At 48.0% G+C, this 17,891-nt stretch overlaps 1 protein-coding gene and 1 long non-coding RNA gene across 2 annotated transcripts in view; one reads left to right on the top strand and one right to left on the bottom strand.

Annotated features, from left to right (window-relative positions):
- The window catches only part of LOC143828355 (uncharacterized), a 56,676-nt gene that overhangs the window by 28,865 nt on the left and 9,920 nt on the right, over positions 1–17,891 (top strand). The gene's annotated exons all lie outside the window — the stretch shown is intronic.
- On the bottom strand, positions 1,942–9,459 carry LOC143828616 (uncharacterized). Its single transcript, XR_013227767.1, has 3 exons — positions 9,181–9,459; positions 3,613–3,692; positions 1,942–2,048 (listed from the first exon to the last, which is right to left on the bottom strand). It is a non-coding gene; the product is annotated as an uncharacterized LOC143828616 (long non-coding RNA).

Genomic DNA, 17,891 nt, shown 5'->3' with positions numbered 1-17,891 from the left:
ATTTGAAAGCTGTGCCTTCAAATCCATTTGGCTATTATAGTGATTTCACTAACTGCTTAATTACAGCCATCGATCTGCATCTATCTCCGCCTCTGACACCCGCAGAGGCGCCCACCCACCCACCCACGCCCGCTCACCCACGCCAACCTCCTCTCTGACTCATGTGCAGAAACGGCCGTCAAAAATTCCCCCACTCCCTGCCAAAGGCAGCCACGGAACTTCAAACATGTGTGATTTCTTTTTTATCTATTTCCATGTATTCCTGTGACTCATCTGATCCCTCTCTGATCTACACCCGGCTGACTAGAGCCGACACGCAGGCATGAATTCGGCTTGCACTGCAAGGGGTTGAAGCGGCTCTCTTAGAGGGCGCTGGCAGGGCTCTGAATTATTCCTTTCACCCCTGCTGAAAGCAAGGCCCTTTGTCCCTAGGGTTGCCGTTGTTGGCAGAGTTTAAACATGCAAAAAGGTGAACCACCAAGGTGCTTGAAGAACAAAATGGTTCTATTAAGAAGAAAAACAAACTTTGGAGATAAAGCCCCAATGTTCTGAAGGGCCTACAAAAACAGTGATTTCCCACCAGGCAACCTTGAGGACAAGGTTGAACTTTTACCAGGGGTAGTCAAACTGTGGCCCTCCAGACGTCCACGGACTACAATTCCCATGAGCCCCTGCCAGCATTTGCTGGCATGGGCTCATGGGAGTTGTAGTCCATGGACATCTGAAGTGCTGCAGTTTGACTACCCCTGACTTTTACCAGCTGAATGGGGCCCACCTTGCCTAATCCCTTGCAGGGCCTTGGTCCAGGCCACTCTCCCCCAACTGAGTTGGGCCAATAAGTTGGGGGCTTTACGCACCGGGATCTTTGTTGCAAATTGGTCACTGAATGAAAAATCGCCATTTAAAATAGTGGAATTCGTCGTTATGCATACCTGCCTTTGTAGTGGTATCCAGTTGCGTTTTGTAGCGTTTCCCACAGGCTTCCGGTCTCGGCAGAAATCGCTAGAAAGGAAGCGCTATTGCCGAGCTCATCCCGCCCCTGGCCGTCAAGCAGCCACTGGGCAGCCGTTAGCATGCTCCCAAACAGCCCCTTTCCCTTTAAGAAAGGTTTTTTTTTTAAAAAAAACACACCCATTGTAACGAATCTGTGTAGATTCGTTGCAACGGAGAGACCCATCCAGCTGCCTAATGTGTTTGAGCTGTCGTTTGATCGTATGATCGTTGCCACGCTGCCTCGAATGAAAAAAAAAAATCCCCCCTCCCCCCCTCTCACGGGCCCGATTTTCGGCTGAATGACTGTGTTAAATGTGTGTGCTTAGTGACTGAAGGGGAGGGACTGAAGCCGGGGAAGCCTCTGTTTGAGCTGTCATTTGATCGTGGCCACGCTCCCTCCGAGTGGAAAAAAAAATCCCCCCTCCCCCCCCCCTCTCACGGGCCCGATTTTCGGCTGAATGACTGTGTTAAATGTGTGTGCTTAGTGACTGAAGGGGAGGGACTGAAGCCAGGGAAGCCTCTAAACTGAAAGAGGCTCGCTGGTGCGTTTATCCCCGCTCGCTCGGAGAAAAAAAAATGGCGATCGCTACGCCAGAAGTTTGGAGGACAGGCTCAGGAGGAGGGACTTTGAAGAAACCGCAACAATGTTAACGCACAGGTCTTTTTCGCTAGTGTTGCAGATTGGTTGCAAGAGTGTAGCGCTTTCCGGAGGGTGAATCCACTTTTTGGGATTCCCCTGAAAGCGCTACAAGGAAGCGCTTTTTGCAGATTGGTTTCAGGTGTGTGGCAGATTGTCTACGACGTCGTGCGTTAAGGCAAATCAATAGCGTTTCCAATTGGCAACCATTGTGCGATTTTGAAGGCGTGCAAAAAGCCCCTTGGATCTCCAGCTGTTGTGCTTTTAGGCCCACAGGAAATGTTATAGGACAGAGCGAGCAGTTAGTAGATGTCAAATCCGTGGGTTCAGGGAGCACAGACATTGTGAGTTCATTTCAGCTCTTTATTGACCTCGGCTCATAGGTAGGAAGAGAACCCAAACTGACCTGAGAAGAAACCTGGAAAACACCAACATTTGTACAAGTGAGAACAATAGGAGATTCCCGCCAGTGCATCCTATTGGTTAGTTTCACTTTGAACTGATTGGATCCAGCCGTGCACTGGCCAATTGCGACAGCATGTTTATGATCCAGCCTCAGACCTCAAGTTCAGGTCCTTAGCAGGTCTACGTAGGCGACAGTATATATTTTACACAGGTTAATTTTTACGATTCTTAAACATTTTAATTGTTTAGGGATTATATTCATATCTGTTGTAAACTGCCCTTTGGAGGGGCAGCCCGGAAATCTAACAAACAAACAAAGAGAGAGAGAGAGGGAGAGAGAGAGTCTGAACTATCTAACTGTTGTTCTACATTCATTCAGTCCGTTCTGGAGCCAAGCAGGGAAGAAGTGTGCTCAAGGGAGCAGGAAGTCTGCAATTGAGCCAATCATGACAAGGGAGGAGAGTATTTGAAAAAAATCCCAGGAATTTCCTAATCTGAATATGCTAAATATACATATGCTCCAATGCCCCATGTAGGATATCCTTCATACCCATTTGAATCATACATAAAAACAGATCTTGCATATTCCAACAGCTACCCTCCAGGTAGAAACTGGAGATCCCCCAAAATGACAACGGATCTCTAGGTCAGTGGTCTGCAACCTTTTTTAGGCTGCAGACCGGTGGGGGGAGGGCGATCTGGCCACCGCGCATGTGCGTTTGTGGCTGTGCATGGTGCAAACGTGCATGTGCAGCAGGCCCGCACATGGTGCAAACGTGCATGCGTGGCAGTTTCATGCATGTGCATTTGCATCATGTGTGGCTGCAAACACCCATGTGTGGCGATTTCACGCATGCATACATGTGCAGCAGGCCTGCACTTGCACATTTGTGCCATGTGCGGCTGCAAATGCACATGCATGGCCTGCAGCTCATGCGTGAAACTGCCACACATGCACGCTTGCCACAGCGCATGCCGCAAACGTGCGTGCACGGGCCTGCTATGCATGGACGCATGCACCAGCGGCCGCACTTTCCTCCCCCCCTCCCGCAAAAAGAAGCTTGCCAGGCCAGGCCGCAAGTTAATCGCCCGCTTTGGCGGCCAATTTGCTTGTGGCCTGGGAAGTTTCTCATTGCGGGGGGGGGCGGGGAGAGGAAGCCGTGGCCCAGTGCCGGGGTCTTTGCAGCCCAGCGCCGGGCCACGGCCTGGGGGGCGGGGACCATTTCTCTAGCTGACAGAGGTCTGTTCCCCTGGAGAAAATGGCTGCTTTGGAAAGTGGACCTCTATGGCAGCTCCTCCCCTCTCAAGTTCCACCCCCAAATCCAGGCATTTTCCACCCTGGGGTCGGCAACCATTGGAAGCACCGTTTGCAATACGGATGATCTCCAGAGTTCAGAGGTCATTCTCCTTGGAGGGCTGACTCCCTTCTTAGGTTTCTCCCCTCCCCTAACTCTGCCCCCCATATCTCTGGGAGTTTCCCATCCCATAGCTGGCAATCTCATGTCCCTCATATCTAACCAAAGCTGTTTGTTGGTTCAAAATCAAATTCCAAATCCAAAAACACACCATAACCCTACCTGGTGCCTTTAAGGAGGACCAAGGCAAATGACACCAAACAGGATGCAAACTTCTGAGTTCCCCAGAACTCTTCACCAAGCTGGAAGTTAAAAAACGAAAATGGGGAAGAAAAAAATGGTAGAGGGGATATGTTGGGGGCACAATTTTTTGTCCTGTTCTCTCACCTTCCACATCTGCTGCTGGAAATGGCGGAAGTGTGCAATGCAACTGTCAATCAGGTCAGACAACCAATCCCCTTTCTCCAACAGTTTAAAGGTCCCGCGATGCCTGCTAACTTTTTAAAAATCATACTTCTCCGTGCTTTTGAATGCCACCCCTTGTGGGATCATGAGTAGGCTTGTGCATGAAGGGCCCATTTTGGTGCCCATGGAAGTCAACGGTGCCATAGAGTATAAAGGGAATGTCGGCATGCCCACCTTTCTTGGGGCCAGGATGGGTGGGGGTTTGAGGTACATCCTCAAGGGCCATGGCTCAGCAGTGGTACAGCTGCTTTGGATGCAGGAGGTCCCAAGTTCAACGCCCCGGCATCTCCAGTTAAATGGACCTGGCAGAAAGACTTCAACCTGAGATCCTGGAGGGCCACTGCCAGCCTGAGTAGAAAATACTGACCCTGATGGGCCAAGGGCCTGATCCAGTGGCAGAGCATCTGCTTGGCAAGGAGAAGGTCCCAGGTTCAATCCCCAGCATCTCCAGACAAAAGGACAGGCACGAGGTGATGGGAAAGACCTCCGCCTGAGGCTCTGGAGAGCTGCTGCCAGCCTGAGTGGACGATGCTGACCCTGATGGACCAAGGGCCTCATTGAATCTCAGGCAACTCCACGTGTTTATATGAATTGCTCCACCCGCTTCCCATGGCAGGGGTTCATCTGAAATCAACCTCAAATAAAAAAACACAGAATTATTCCAAGGATATAAAGTTTCCCACCCACGTTGATTCTAGGGGAAATGCTCCCCAAAATCACATAGGAATTGACTCCACAATGGTGGAAAAGTATCTTCTTCTCACTCCTAGAGAGATAAGGTGGGAATGATCCCAGGCTGTTGCCTCAACAAGCCTTCAGCTTACTTGTGCGGAAGATTACCCCGCCCTTTCCCAAAGGTTCAAAGCAGGTAACAGCAGTGCAGAAAAACAAATATGTAAAAGGTGGACTCCAACTAGATCTGACATTTAGCCTCTCCAGATCACACAGTTAGAACTCCATGAGGTTTTCTGTTTTACCCAATCTATACCTTAAATCTCTGAGAAGGGGCCTTGAGCTAGGGAAGCTTGTCCCTAGGTGGGACCTGGGGATCCCCTGGTTTTAAAGCTCATCTCCTTGTGACAAGAGATCAGTTCCCCTGGAGAAAATGGGTGGACTCCGTAGCATTATATTCCATTGAGGTCCTTCCATGGCCTATTCTTGATTCCACCCCCAACGTTTCCAGGTATTTCCCAAACCCAGGAGGTATTCTGCAAGGAGCCAAATAAAACAGTTTTAAAAACAACCAGTTTAGACCGCTTTATTATATTACAATTGTTGTTCTGCATTGAATATAATCTGTTGAAAAACTATGTTGCAATGCCCTCTGCATGAAACAATGCATAGCCCTGCCCCCTGTAGTTTTGCCAACTCTGCTTTGTTCTCGAATGCAGTCACTAATCTGCATAACTGAAGATATTCTCTGCATGGCTAATAGCACGCCCAAGACAGGCAGGAGAAAAATGAATAGGTGAAAAGCATCTTTCAGAAACAACGCTTAAAAGACGCTTAAAGCAGCGGTCCCCAACCTTTCTGAGGTCAGGGCTTGCCTCTGGGGGTGAGGGGAGAGCCGACGGCCTGGGTGCCGCACAAACGCACATGCGCAGTTGCCACACATGCGCGTTTTCACCACCAGGAGGCGCGAACACGCACGCTGTTGCCGCTCGTGTGCGTTTTCACCACCAGGGGGCGCAAACGCGCATGCGTGGCAACTGTGTGCATGCACGTTTGCATCGCTGGCGTGCCGGCGGCCGCGCCTGCCTCTTCCCTTCTTTCTCACTGTAGGGGGGGAGGCAGGCATGGCTGCCGGCGGCCCAGTACTGTGGCCTTCGCGCCCCGGTGGTTGATGACCCCCGGCTTAAAGCACCGAAGAGGCAGTTCACCATGCAGAGCAAAAAGTTTTGCAGAGTAAATTAACTCTTCTGGGTAGAGATCAGAAAAACAACGGCGTATTTAGTGAGTTTTCATCAGCTTATCCATCATGCAGAAGAGGCCCAGGTCTGGCAACCCTAACTCTAGCACATTAATTAATTTATTTGAATATATTAGTGGATCTTGATGTTACCTTCTCTGAGCCTATGGGGATGGACAGGCTATAAAAGTATACCACCACTACTACTACCCGTAGTAATAGTAGGAGGAGTAGATGTTATTATTATTATTTTAGAATCATAGGATCATAAAGCTGGAAGGGGCCATACAGGCCATCTAGGACAACCCCCTGCTCAATGCCAAATATCCAGGAGAAGTAGCTGTCCAGTTGCTGCTTGAAAACTGCCAGTGAGTAGTAGCTCACCACCACCTGTTCCATTGCTGAACTACTCTGACCGTGAAATCCCCCCCCCCCCAATATCCAGCTGGTACCGTTCTACCCATAGCTTAAACCCATTAGTCCTCTGCTGCCAACAGGAACCTCTCCTTGCCCTCCATCAAGGAAGAAGCTTTCAGATACTTAAAGAGAGCCATCATATACTAGTTCACTCCAGAAGGTCATAGAAACACAAGGAATGCTAATGGGTCTTAATACATTCTACAAGCCACTTGAAAAGAGAGAAGTTAGTGTGGCCACACTGCACACAGTTCTGGGAATAGGACTGCCCATTCCGGGTTAGGATATTCCTGAAGATTTGGGGGTGGAATGGGAGAATGTTAAATTCTGGAGCAATCTAATAGACCAGGGGTAGTCAAACTGCGGCCCTCCAGATGTCCATGGACTGGCAGGGGCTTCTGGGAATTGTAGTCCATGGACATCTGGAGGGCCGCAGTTTGACTACCCCTGTAATAGACTCAACCCACCAAAGCATCTATTTCTTGCAGGAGAATTTTCTTTTTCTGGATGCTCTTTTTCTTTTTCTGGATGTTGGAGGTAGAGATGGGGGAGGCAGGGGGAAGAATGTGGAATCCTACTTCTTGACATCCTACTTGAATCCTACTTACAACTCCAGACAACTACTGACATAAGTTCCCTCTTGAAGGAACCTTCCCATGTTCATATCAGAGAAAAGTTGGGCATAAAACAAGAGTACATAGGTTAACTTTCTGGAGACTTCCCTGAAAGGGGGGTGCTATTGTTATTGCATGTTTGCATTGTAACGTGATCGTGTTCAACATTTTTTAAAAGCAGGGGAGAAGGGGGCGGGCAGGAGGAGTGGCAGGAAAGTAGGCAGAGTTGATACGTATCGATAATGACACCACCGGAGGTGGGAATGGAGGAGGAAGCAGACTCGAATTCCGCACTGGATAACCACAAATCTTTGGCTTCTGAACATTCTCTAACCACGGGGCAAACAGCAATTGCATTTGGATCTATTCCTTAAGAGCCGGATTTTTGTGTAAAACATTTGTCATTCTGTGGGACTTTAGGAATGCTGAAGCAGTATTTTTCTCAGCTGCGGAAAAGGTGGTCTGACGGGTCTCCGGGGTGCGTTTCCTTCAACTGCTCGTGGTTCCAGATGCCGAATTTTCGCAGCTAATCATGGAGAAATAAACGGTGGTTTGAGCAGGTGCATTAGAGGAGAGGGCAGCATGGGGCTCCCTCAACATGGAACTGGGGATAAGCAGCCTTATGAAAAAAACCCCACAAAAGCATATATGCATCAGGAAGCTGCCATTTTCTGCATCCAACCGCAGGTGACTATCAAGCTCAGGACCATCTGCTCTGACTGGGGGTAGCTCTCCAGGATCTACCTCTTTCACACACCCCTGATGCTTTTAACTGGAGATGCCAGGGATTGAACCAGGGACCTTCTGCATGCAAAACAGAGGCTGGGCCACAGCTCTTCCCACCCATGGTCCATCAAAGTCACCGTTGTCTACTCAGGTTGGCAGCAATCTCCAGGGTCTCAGGCAGAGTTCTTTTCCATCACCTACCGCCTGGTTCCTTCTAACAGGAGATGCCAGGGATTAAACCTGGGACCCTCTGCATGTTGAGCAGATTCTCTGCCATTGAGCCATGGCTCCTCACCTAAGGTTGAAGCTACAGTCCTTCTCCTAAAGCTCCTCCTTCCAGGGCGTCTGTAAGTCGACTGTCCTTTCTTCAATGTTTTGCAAAAAGGCATAGAAAGTTGAAGAAATGAATGACTGGCCATCAACCCCAAGATCTGATAAACGGAGTAAAGCGTTTCAAGATTAAAATCACCTGTCCCCTGAACTTCCCAGGAGGGGGCTTTCTGGAAGGTGTCTCCTTGCTTCCACTAGCCAAGGGATCATGGTCTACGGATCCAGCCTAATTGCTTAACCCACCCAAGAAGCAACTTGGTTTGCTGAGTTCATCGCATTGCTTTGTACCATTTGTGACATCATTTATGAATTAAAAATAAAAAGGCGCCAGCTGGAATGATCAACACCACTCCTGAATCATTTTTTCAAAAGAATAAGTGTGAGGAGAATCAATAAAAACAGCCCAAAATAAATGCTGGAGGACCGGGCCTTCCGCTGCTCCAGATAGAGAGAAATGGTAACTTTCCCACTGGTCTAGAAATAGATTGGCCAATGGGGGCTAGATTCCTCCCTTGGAGGTCCCGCTTTCGATTTTAAAGGATCAAGCAGGGCCTGGGAATATTTCCCCCCACACATCAGAGGCACACATTTTGGGGATGTGCAATCTCCATAAGCCAGAGGGCATCCTAGGATTATATTCACCAGTTGAATGTCAAAAGAAATGAGACTTTAGTCGGATTTTCGCTGGCTACAGAATCTACCTGACTGTGTCTGTGAGAGAGGGATAGATGGATGGAGGGAGGGAGGGAGAGAGGGATGGAGGGAGGGAGGGAGGGAGGGAGGGAGGGATAGATGGAGGGAGGGAGGGAGGGATGGAGGGACGGAGGGAGGGAGGGATGAATGGAGGGAGGGAGGGATAGATGGATGGAGGGATGGAGGGAGGGAGGGAGGGATGGATGGAGGGAGGGAGGGAGGGAGGGATGGAGGGAGGGAGGGATGGAGGGAGGGAGGGAGGGAGGGAGAGAGGGAGGGATGGAGGGAGGGAGGGATGGATGGAGGGAGGGAGGGATGGATGGATGAATGGTGGGAGGGAGGGAGGGAGGGATAGATGGATAGATGGATGGAGGGATGGAGGGATGGATGGATGGATGGATGGATGGATGGATGGATGGATGGACAGATGGATAGATAGATGGATAGATGGATGGATGGATAGATAGAGCTTTTTGTTCTCTCCTTTCTACTGCAACCTGAATATGAACGGAGTCTACGTGAACAAATATAAGTTTAACTTCTTTGCAATATACGACTTGGGAGAGTAATTTACCACAGGCAGTATCATGTTTTTTTTTTTTTTTTTATGACTGAGCAAAACTCTTCTAGACTCACCAGATAGTCCAACCTAAAATATCACAACCCCTGTGCGCATTACAAACCAGTGGGTGAGCTGTTAGGTTCTCCGGAACGCTTCGTCAAAACTCCTTCATTAAAACAGGGAACGGACTGCTGGCGTGTCTCTTTGTGTGGGCGTGGGCTTTGCACGAAGTCGTCTCCGCAGGAGAAATTGCCGCTCACGGAGCTAGGAGCTGAAGGGCACTCGATCTCTGTGACCCAGCGGGCAAGGCTGACGCCCGTCAGGTCTCACCTTCCCCCTTCATCGGGCAATTTCGTGTCTGATCCTTTAGATGCTTGTGTGTGGGAAAGACGGAAGAAGAGCGGTGGGCCCGTTTGCCAACCAAAACACAAGCTGCTGCTGCTTCAGCAGGGGACTGCACCGTGCGTCAGAGCAAAAATTGCTGAGGGGGTGGGGGAGACATTATTTTCAAACCTCATTGTAGTCAATGAGGCTTGAATTTCTATCACAGGCAGAAAACGGGGGTGCTATAATGCAGGGGTGGTCAACCTGTGGTCCTCCAGATGTTCACGGACTACAATTCCCATGAGCCCCTGCCAGCGTTTGCTGGCAGGGGCTCATGGGAATTGTAGTCCATGAACATCCGGAGGGCCAAAGGTTGACTACCCCTGGTATAATGGGCCAGGCGGCTGGTGATTAAAAGGAGGGGAATTCTCTCCCTGAGGAAGCACAGGATTGCTGGGCCGTAACCTATGACTCTTTTTGGATACCTCAGGATGAAAACCTGTGGCAAGCCCTGGAAGGATGGGTGTTCCTTTAAAGTGGATCTGCTCAAACATGCTGCTGGCCTCAGGTGCGACTTCCGCAGAATGACACCTGAACAGTAACAGCATTGTGTGCATAATTCAGCTCCAAGCTGCTATCCCCAAGAATGGAGATAAATGGTCCCACATAAAAGCAGCCGTTAAGAAACAGTTCCTGACAGCCAGTCTGGTTTCTTTTCTTACTTCATTGATACCCTATCCTTACTCCCAAAACACCTTGCGATGTTCTCCTCTCTCCCACAACAACCCTGTGAGGTAGGTCAGGCTATGTGTGTGTGACTGGCCCAACGGTATCCAGGAGGCTTCCACAGCAGAAAGAATTCGAACCCGAGTCTCCCTATAACTACTATGACTCAGACAGAGCACACATAGAAATGGTCCCATGTTCAGTAAAAGTATGGGCAAAACAGTTTCTGCACTCAAGTCAATGGTGGTTCTGACATTTAAGCCTTGCTGTACAAAACTGAGAGAGAGCCTCCACTTCAGCATGCCAGCACAAAGTCCCAATGAGTACCACCACCACCACCACACACACAAAAATCCTCCTTTGAGAGATGTAGCCGCTATAGGGTTGCAAAATGCTGGCCAATGGGATTAAATTAATTCAAAAGAAATTCCGTCTAAACATCAGGAAGCAATTCCTGACAGAGCGGTTCCTCAGTGGAGCAGGCTTCCTTGGGAGGTGGTGGGTTCTCCATCTTTGGAAATGTTTAAATAGAGGCTGGAGAGCCATCTGACGGAGAGGGGGTGGCAGGTTACAGTAGATGAGCGATAGGGATGTGAGTGTCTTGCATAGTGCTGGGGGTTGGACTAGATGACCCAGGATGTCCCTTCCAACTCTGTTGTTCTATGATTCTCTGAAGAGTGCTTGCACTTGAAAGTTCATGCCTTGAATGAATCTTTGTTGGTCTTAAAGGTGCTACTGGATTCTGATTTTATTGTGCTACTTCAGACCAACACGGCTACCCATTCGAACCTATCCTTAGGATACAACAAAAGAACAACACTTCCTCTTCCATGTCATTGTCAACGCCAAAAAAACAAACAAACCAGTGTCTCCTCATAAAAGTCTAAAAACCCCTCCCATAGCTCTCTGAGTCCAAGCAGAAAGTTTTCACCCTTCTTTGTGCACTGCCCCGAACGATGCAAATTGAATTCTCGCCTGCTGTTGGTTCTTATCTCACTCATAGCAAAAGGGGGAAAGATAAAAAAATCTCCATAGGGGCATTTGCGGGTTGCATCCTGCTAGCTGTCTGTGTGTACATAAAGATTAAGCATTTTCCATCGCCAGACCTGCTTCCCACGTGAGGTGGAACAAACACGACAGGGGTGTGTGGGTGGCCACAGGGCTCGGAGCTTGGGGAGGGAGAGCGTGGGAGGGTTTGTGACGGTGCCCCAAAGCGTGTGGGAGCAGAGGTTTGCAACGAGAGCGTAGCCTAAGCATGTGCTAAAAACCCATGGCCTACTCAGGTCCCTTTCGCAATCACCTTGTTTGTCTTTTTTTGCTATGAATCGCTTTCCTGCTAAGATGTTCAAGGGCTGCTGGAGGAATGTATGGGGGCGGCAAATTCAGTGAATGGGTTGCCGTGGGGTGCAATCCCTGCTCCCCAGGGTCCCTCGGGGGTGTCTGAGAAACCAGATCCGACAAAAATACAAAGGGGGAAAGAAAAGAAACTTTATTCCCCAAATCAAATGAAGAACCAGAAGGTTAGAGCAATCCAGATTTAAAGGCCCGGAGATGGTGTATCTCAAGATATAACAAACATGTAATCAAACATAGGGAAATACATGTACTTATTACAAATAAATTAAAAACACTGATAGGCCCAAATACACCAGCAGAATTTTGTTGGACCAGGATAGGGAAAAGAATTGTTTTGTATACCCCACTTTTCACTGCCCAAAGCAGTCTCAAAGCAGCTGGTAATTGCCTTCCCTTCCGGGGGGGTAACCATCGACACAACAGTCTTGTGGGGTAGACCGAGATAGAGTGTTCGTCTGTCTGGAGCAGCGGAAAAGAGCGAGATCGGCATGGTGGGACAAGAGGCAGAGCTGAACGGAGAAACCTCAGGAAAAAAACAATCTATATACAATCTTCACATCATTGGTCAGTTTTGATTTCATTTCTGTGAAAGAACCCTGGCATAATTTTATGGTTGGGGGTCACCAGAACATGAGGAACTGTATTAAAGGGTCGCGGCATTAGGAAGGTTGAGGACTACTGCTCTAGACCTCCGTTTATATAGCATTCAAGTTGTAATATTATCTTTGACATACATAACTTCCCTAATGATCTAACTACAAAAGTGCTATTGGTTTGGATGTACGGATCTGAAGAAGAAGAAGAAGAAGAAGAAGAAGAAGAAGAAGAAGAAGAAGAAGAAGAAGAAGAAGAAGAAGAAGAAGAAGAGTTGGTTCTTATATGCCGCTTTTTTCTAACTGAGGGAGTCTCAAAGCGGCATACAGTTGCCTTCCCTTTCCTATCTCTACAACAGGCACCCTGTGAGGGAGGTGAGGCTGAGAGAGCCCTGATATTACTGAAGGAGAAGAAGAGTTGGTTCTTATATGCTGCTTTTCTCTACCCAAAGGAGTCTCAGAGCAGCTTACAATCGCCTTCCCTTTCCTCTCCCCACAACAGACACCCTGTGAGGGAGGTGAGGCTGAGAGAGCCCGGATATCACTGCTCAGTCAGAACAGTTTTATCAGTGCCGTGGTGAGCCCAAGGTCACCCAGCTGGCTGCATGTGGGGGAGTGCGGAATTGAATCTGGCATGCCAGATTAGAAGTCCACACTCCTAACCACTACACCAAACTGACTCTCAAGAAGGGAAATGAAACCAGTTTGTAACTGGGGGCTGAGCTATAGAAAATTCAATGGTTTTAAAGTTTTAATATTTTAATCTCTGTATATGTTTTAAGACTGTGACCTGCGCTGAGCATCAGAAGGGCATCGGAAGGATATAAATAAAAATTACTACTACTACTACTACTACTACTACTACTACTACTACTACTACTACTACTACATGTATTGAAAAAATTAATTATTAATTTACAAACCAGATGTGAATGAGAAGATTATTTGAAGAAGGACTTCAATCAATTTTAACATTATTCTTTAGAATATTTTACAGTTTTGCATCTTGTATTTCGCTTTAACGTTTGCCTGCAAACCTGTCCTAAATGGGCCGTTTATTTCTCCTAATATTATTTGGTTCTTTCTGTGTACGATTCCTCTCCCCCTCCCTTTAATCTATTCCATCATTGCATGTAGCCGTGGACTGATGTGTTTTGCACACTCTATCCCAGGGAATATAAAAGACATTAAGGTAAAAAAAATAAATAAACGAATGAAAGCATCCACACCCTTTGCCTCCCCCTGTTTTAAATTGCCTTTGGAGGCCTCCCTGTCGAAATCCCACTGGAGCGAACGGACCGAATTTGGAAAAAGAAATGCAGATTAGGTCCGCTGCGGGGATTCTCTGTACGTTTATCGCAATGTTCCCAGCCTGCTTAAGATGTCTCAAAAGCACGAAAAAAGCCGTTTGTACTTGTTAATTGCCGCTTTGGGCACCCCGCTGAGCCCAGACTTGCCCTTGGAGGCAGCTCTGGGAGCATATGAAGAAACCCCAGGGGAACATCATGTTGCACCCGACTCCTCACCCAGCAGATGCTTTCGATCGAAGCAATATTTTGTGCGTGGCTGGGACGGTGCGCCTAGGGAAGGGAAACGGTGTCTGTTCTTGGCCATCTTCACAGCTGATTTATGCCACCTGGAGGTGTCAAACAGTCACTCTGTAGGACTGGGATGGGCCATGTATGCCGGGGGTGGGCAAACTGTGGCCCTCCAGATGTCCATGGACTACAGTTCCCATGAGCCCCTGCCAGCGAATGGTTAGACCAGGGGGTTAGACCAGGGGTTAGACCAGGGGTAGTCAATTTGGGGTCCTCCAGATGTTCATGGACTACAATTCCCATGAGCCCCTGCCAGTGTTTGCTGGCAGGGGCTCATGGGAACTGTAGTTCATGGACATCTGGAGGGCCACAGTTTGCCCACCCTTGACGTATGCTGTAAAAGCAAATGGCAGGTACCGGAGATATAAGGGAGGCAGGCAAACCCAGTGAATGGTATTATGTTTCATGCGAAATACAAACTTGCTTAAAACATTGATGCTCTTACAATATTTCAGAATCAGAATCACACTGAGCTGGAAGAAATCACAAAGGGCCATCCAGTCCAGATCCTTCTCGGGGAATTAAAAATCACATGCACTTTGACAGGTGCTCATCCATTCTCCCTCTAAAAAACCTCCGATGAAGGAGACTCCCCCACCCTCCAAGGCAGCAGAAAAGGCTTTCTAATATTGAAATGGAACCTCGTTCCTTCAATTTGGACCTGTCGCTCCTCGTCCTAGAGCCACCAAGTTCTAATCTGGGGAGCCGGGTTTGATTCCGTGCTCCCCCACATGTGACCAGCTGGGTGACCTTGGGCTCATCACAGCACTGGTAAAGCTGTTCTGACCGAGGAGGAATATCAGGGCTCCCTCAGCCTCATCCACCTCACAGGGTGTCTGTTGTGGGGAGAGGAAGGGAAGGCAATTGTAAGCTGCTTTGAGACTCCTTCGGGTAGAGAAAAGCGGCATATAAGAACCAACTCTTCTTCTTCTTCTTCTTCTTCTTCTTCTTCTTCTTCTTCTTCTTCTTCTTCTTCTTCTTCTTCTTCTTCTTCTTCTTCTTCTTCTTCTGGCCTAAAAAGTGGCAGTGAACAAGTTGGCCCCCCTCTTCAACATGCCTGCCTTTTACATAGTCAAAAACACCCATCCCTGTTGACCTTCTCTGAACTTGCTCCAACCTGTCAGTATCCTCCTTGAACTGCGGCGCCCAGAACTGGACACACTATTCCAAATGTGGTCTAACCCAGGGGTAGTCAACCTGTGGTCCTCCAGATGTTCACGGACTACAATTCCCATGAGCCCCTGCCAGCAAATGCTGGCAGGGGCTCATGGGAACCGTAGTCCATGAACATCTGGAAGACCCCAGACTGACTACCCCTGGTCTAACCAATGCGGAAGAGAGTGGCGTTAGAACTTACCTTGCTCTGCATTCTCTCCTCCTAGCCATGCAGCTGGATATCGAGTTAACCTTCTTAGCCGCCATATTGCATTGCTGGCTCCTCAGAATATCTCCCTGGTGCCCACCCTTCGACTTCCACTGCCTGTTACGCATTAGGACTGGGACTGTACATAGCGGGGGGAGGAGGGGGAAGAGATGGTTTTTATACCCCGCTTCACTACCTGAAGGAGTCTCAAATGAGTAGCATTGAATTCTGGCTCAGTTCAATGCCTTTACTTGCAAGACAGAGCTCTTCTGACAGGTATTGGGTTGAGGACAGGGCCTGTGAGGTTGTGGCCCCTCCTCGAAATGGTCAGAACAATTGGCCACCCCTAATATCCATACCCCATGACAATGGACAGCTGAGGTCTGGTGAGCAGGGGTGGGGCTTAGTAGTTCTATTGCTATGCAGGAATGTTTTATTATTATAAATTAACTGCTCAAGAAGACTCCTTGATTCCTTGTCCCTGTGGTTAACTTCTTTGAGGTTTCTCTCCCCTTCTTCTTTACATGTTTTAACCCTTGTTTTCCCCCTACCCACAATATAACATTATATTTGTTCCCGACAATTCATTGTTTTAACATTGTTTTACTCTCTGAATATTTTTATGTAGCACTATTCTTGTATTTTTTCATGACACCATATTTATCAGCTTCTCCTATTGTTATAGTTTTCTGCAGACGTATCATTTATATGGGTCAGTTGACCAAATAAACATGCTGCTATGACTACGACTATGATTACTAGTAAGATGACGACAACTACTGCTACTGCTACTGTTTGAAAATGGGGTTTTATTGTGGGCTTTTATTTTTTTATTCTGTAATCTGGCACAAACCAGCTTGCCGGGGAGCAACGGGCACCAAATCCAATAAATGAATAAATGGGTTGGTTTTAATCCTTAAGGCCTTATGCAGTCAGGGTCCTGCGTACCTGAGGGACCGCCTCTCCGAGCATGTCCTCCGAAGAGCATTGCACTCTGCTAATTCCAGCCTGTTGGTGGTCCCTGTCCCCAAAGAAGTGTGCTTGGCCTCAACCAGAACCAGGCCCTTCTTGGCCCAGGCACCCAGTGGAGAAGACGGCCCTACTGAAACTATCAAAGTTCTGAAGGACCTGCAAAAGGATGCTTTTCCACCAGGCATATGTTGAGGTCAAAAATATCACACCAAGATAGGTCTCCCTCCTCTCCTGTCTTCTTCCCTACCAAGGGAAATTAGAACTTGAGAACATCTTGACAATAGGCCCATCAATGAGCCAGCAGAGGAGTTACTTTTACCTGTGTCAACAGCTACTTCCTGGATCTATGTCAGGGGTAGTCAAACTGCAGCCCTCCAGATGTCCATGGACTATAATTCCCATGAGCCCCTGCCAGCGTTTGCTGGCAGGGGCTCATGGGAACTGTAGCTTAGGAACATCTGGAGGACCGCACTTTGACTACCCCTGACTATGTACTGTTTTTAGGACTTATAGTTTGAATTTTTCTATGAGCTTTATGTTGTTAACTGCCCCGAACCTGCTTGCAGGGAGGGACGGTCTAGAAATAAAATAAATTAAATAACCAATTTCAGAAAAATCACCAGCAAATTGACTGGGCGTATGATCCAAATTCAAAAGAAGGAGTTGAAAAACTTAGTAAGTTCAATGGCAAACGAGGCAGGCCCTATAGCTGTGTATTTCCTTTTGTTTGCCACTCTTAAGCTCAAGGGTCTTTTGGCACACAGCTTGATCCGAGCTGTGGCTCATAGCCATTTTGTCTGGAAATCTGAATACAGGCAAAAATTCCAGGAACTACCTGACCAGGATTAACATTTAGAGTTAATTGCTAATTGTCATTCTGTGCGTGTTTTTTCCGAGGTGCTCGGCTGTCTCTGAGCGGGAAAGAGTTTGCCCTTTCTTCATTAAAACTGGGACAGTGGAAGATGCTAGGGTTGTTCATAAAAGCTGGTAATTTATGTGCCATTAATCATGAGGACGAACGAGGAGAAGGCACTTCTCCCTGCAACGTTACCACATAATGCCGCACTTTGCATTTAGAATACAAATTAGTTTCAGCACCATGTTAAAGATCCTTCCAGTCTACTCTCAAATATAGATACTCAGAAATAATCCCATTTGTTCTAGTAAGTATACTGACAGTCAAATACTATCACCTGTTACTGCTCAATGCGGATCCCTTGAATGCTGCGGTGCTCAATGATGCGTTTTGTGGGCTGCCTTTGCTTCTCTTCCAAAGCCTCTCCTCTCCAAAGCAAAGAGACGATCCTCTATCTCCTCCGTCTCATCATAGAATCATAGAGTTGGAAGGGACCTCCGGGGTCATCTAGTCCAACCTCCCACACAATGCAAGAACTCACAAGTACCTGCCCATCCATGTTGAACCCAATTTCATGCACAGTGATCCCCCCACCAAAAAATCTCCAGAACCCGGCCAGGCCTACTTTGCTCCTGTAAGCATTAAATTGCATGTTATATAACAAATGATATATATATTTAAGGTAAAGGTACCGCCTGTGCAAGCACCAGGTCATGTCTGACCCTTGGGGTGACGCCCTCCAGCGTTTTCATGGCAGACTCAATACGGGGTGGTTTGCCAGTGCCTTCCCCAGTCATTACCATTTACCCCCCAGCAAGCTGGGAACCATTTTACCGACCTCGAAAGGATGGAAGGCTGAGTCAACCTTGAGCCGGCTGCTGGCATTGAACTCCCGGCCTCATGGGCAGAACTTTCAGACGGCTGCCTTACCACTGCGCCACAAAAGGCTCTTCGCCACAAGAGGCCCTTTATATATATTTAAAGATCAGCAAAATCA

The sequence above is a fragment of the Paroedura picta genome, chromosome 2 (assembly GCF_049243985.1).
Source record: "Paroedura picta isolate Pp20150507F chromosome 2, Ppicta_v3.0, whole genome shotgun sequence".
NCBI classification, from domain to species: domain Eukaryota; kingdom Metazoa; phylum Chordata; class Lepidosauria; order Squamata; family Gekkonidae; genus Paroedura; species Paroedura picta.
The sequence above is the reverse complement of the archived record's forward strand: the minus strand, read 5'-3'. Positions and strand labels throughout refer to the sequence as shown.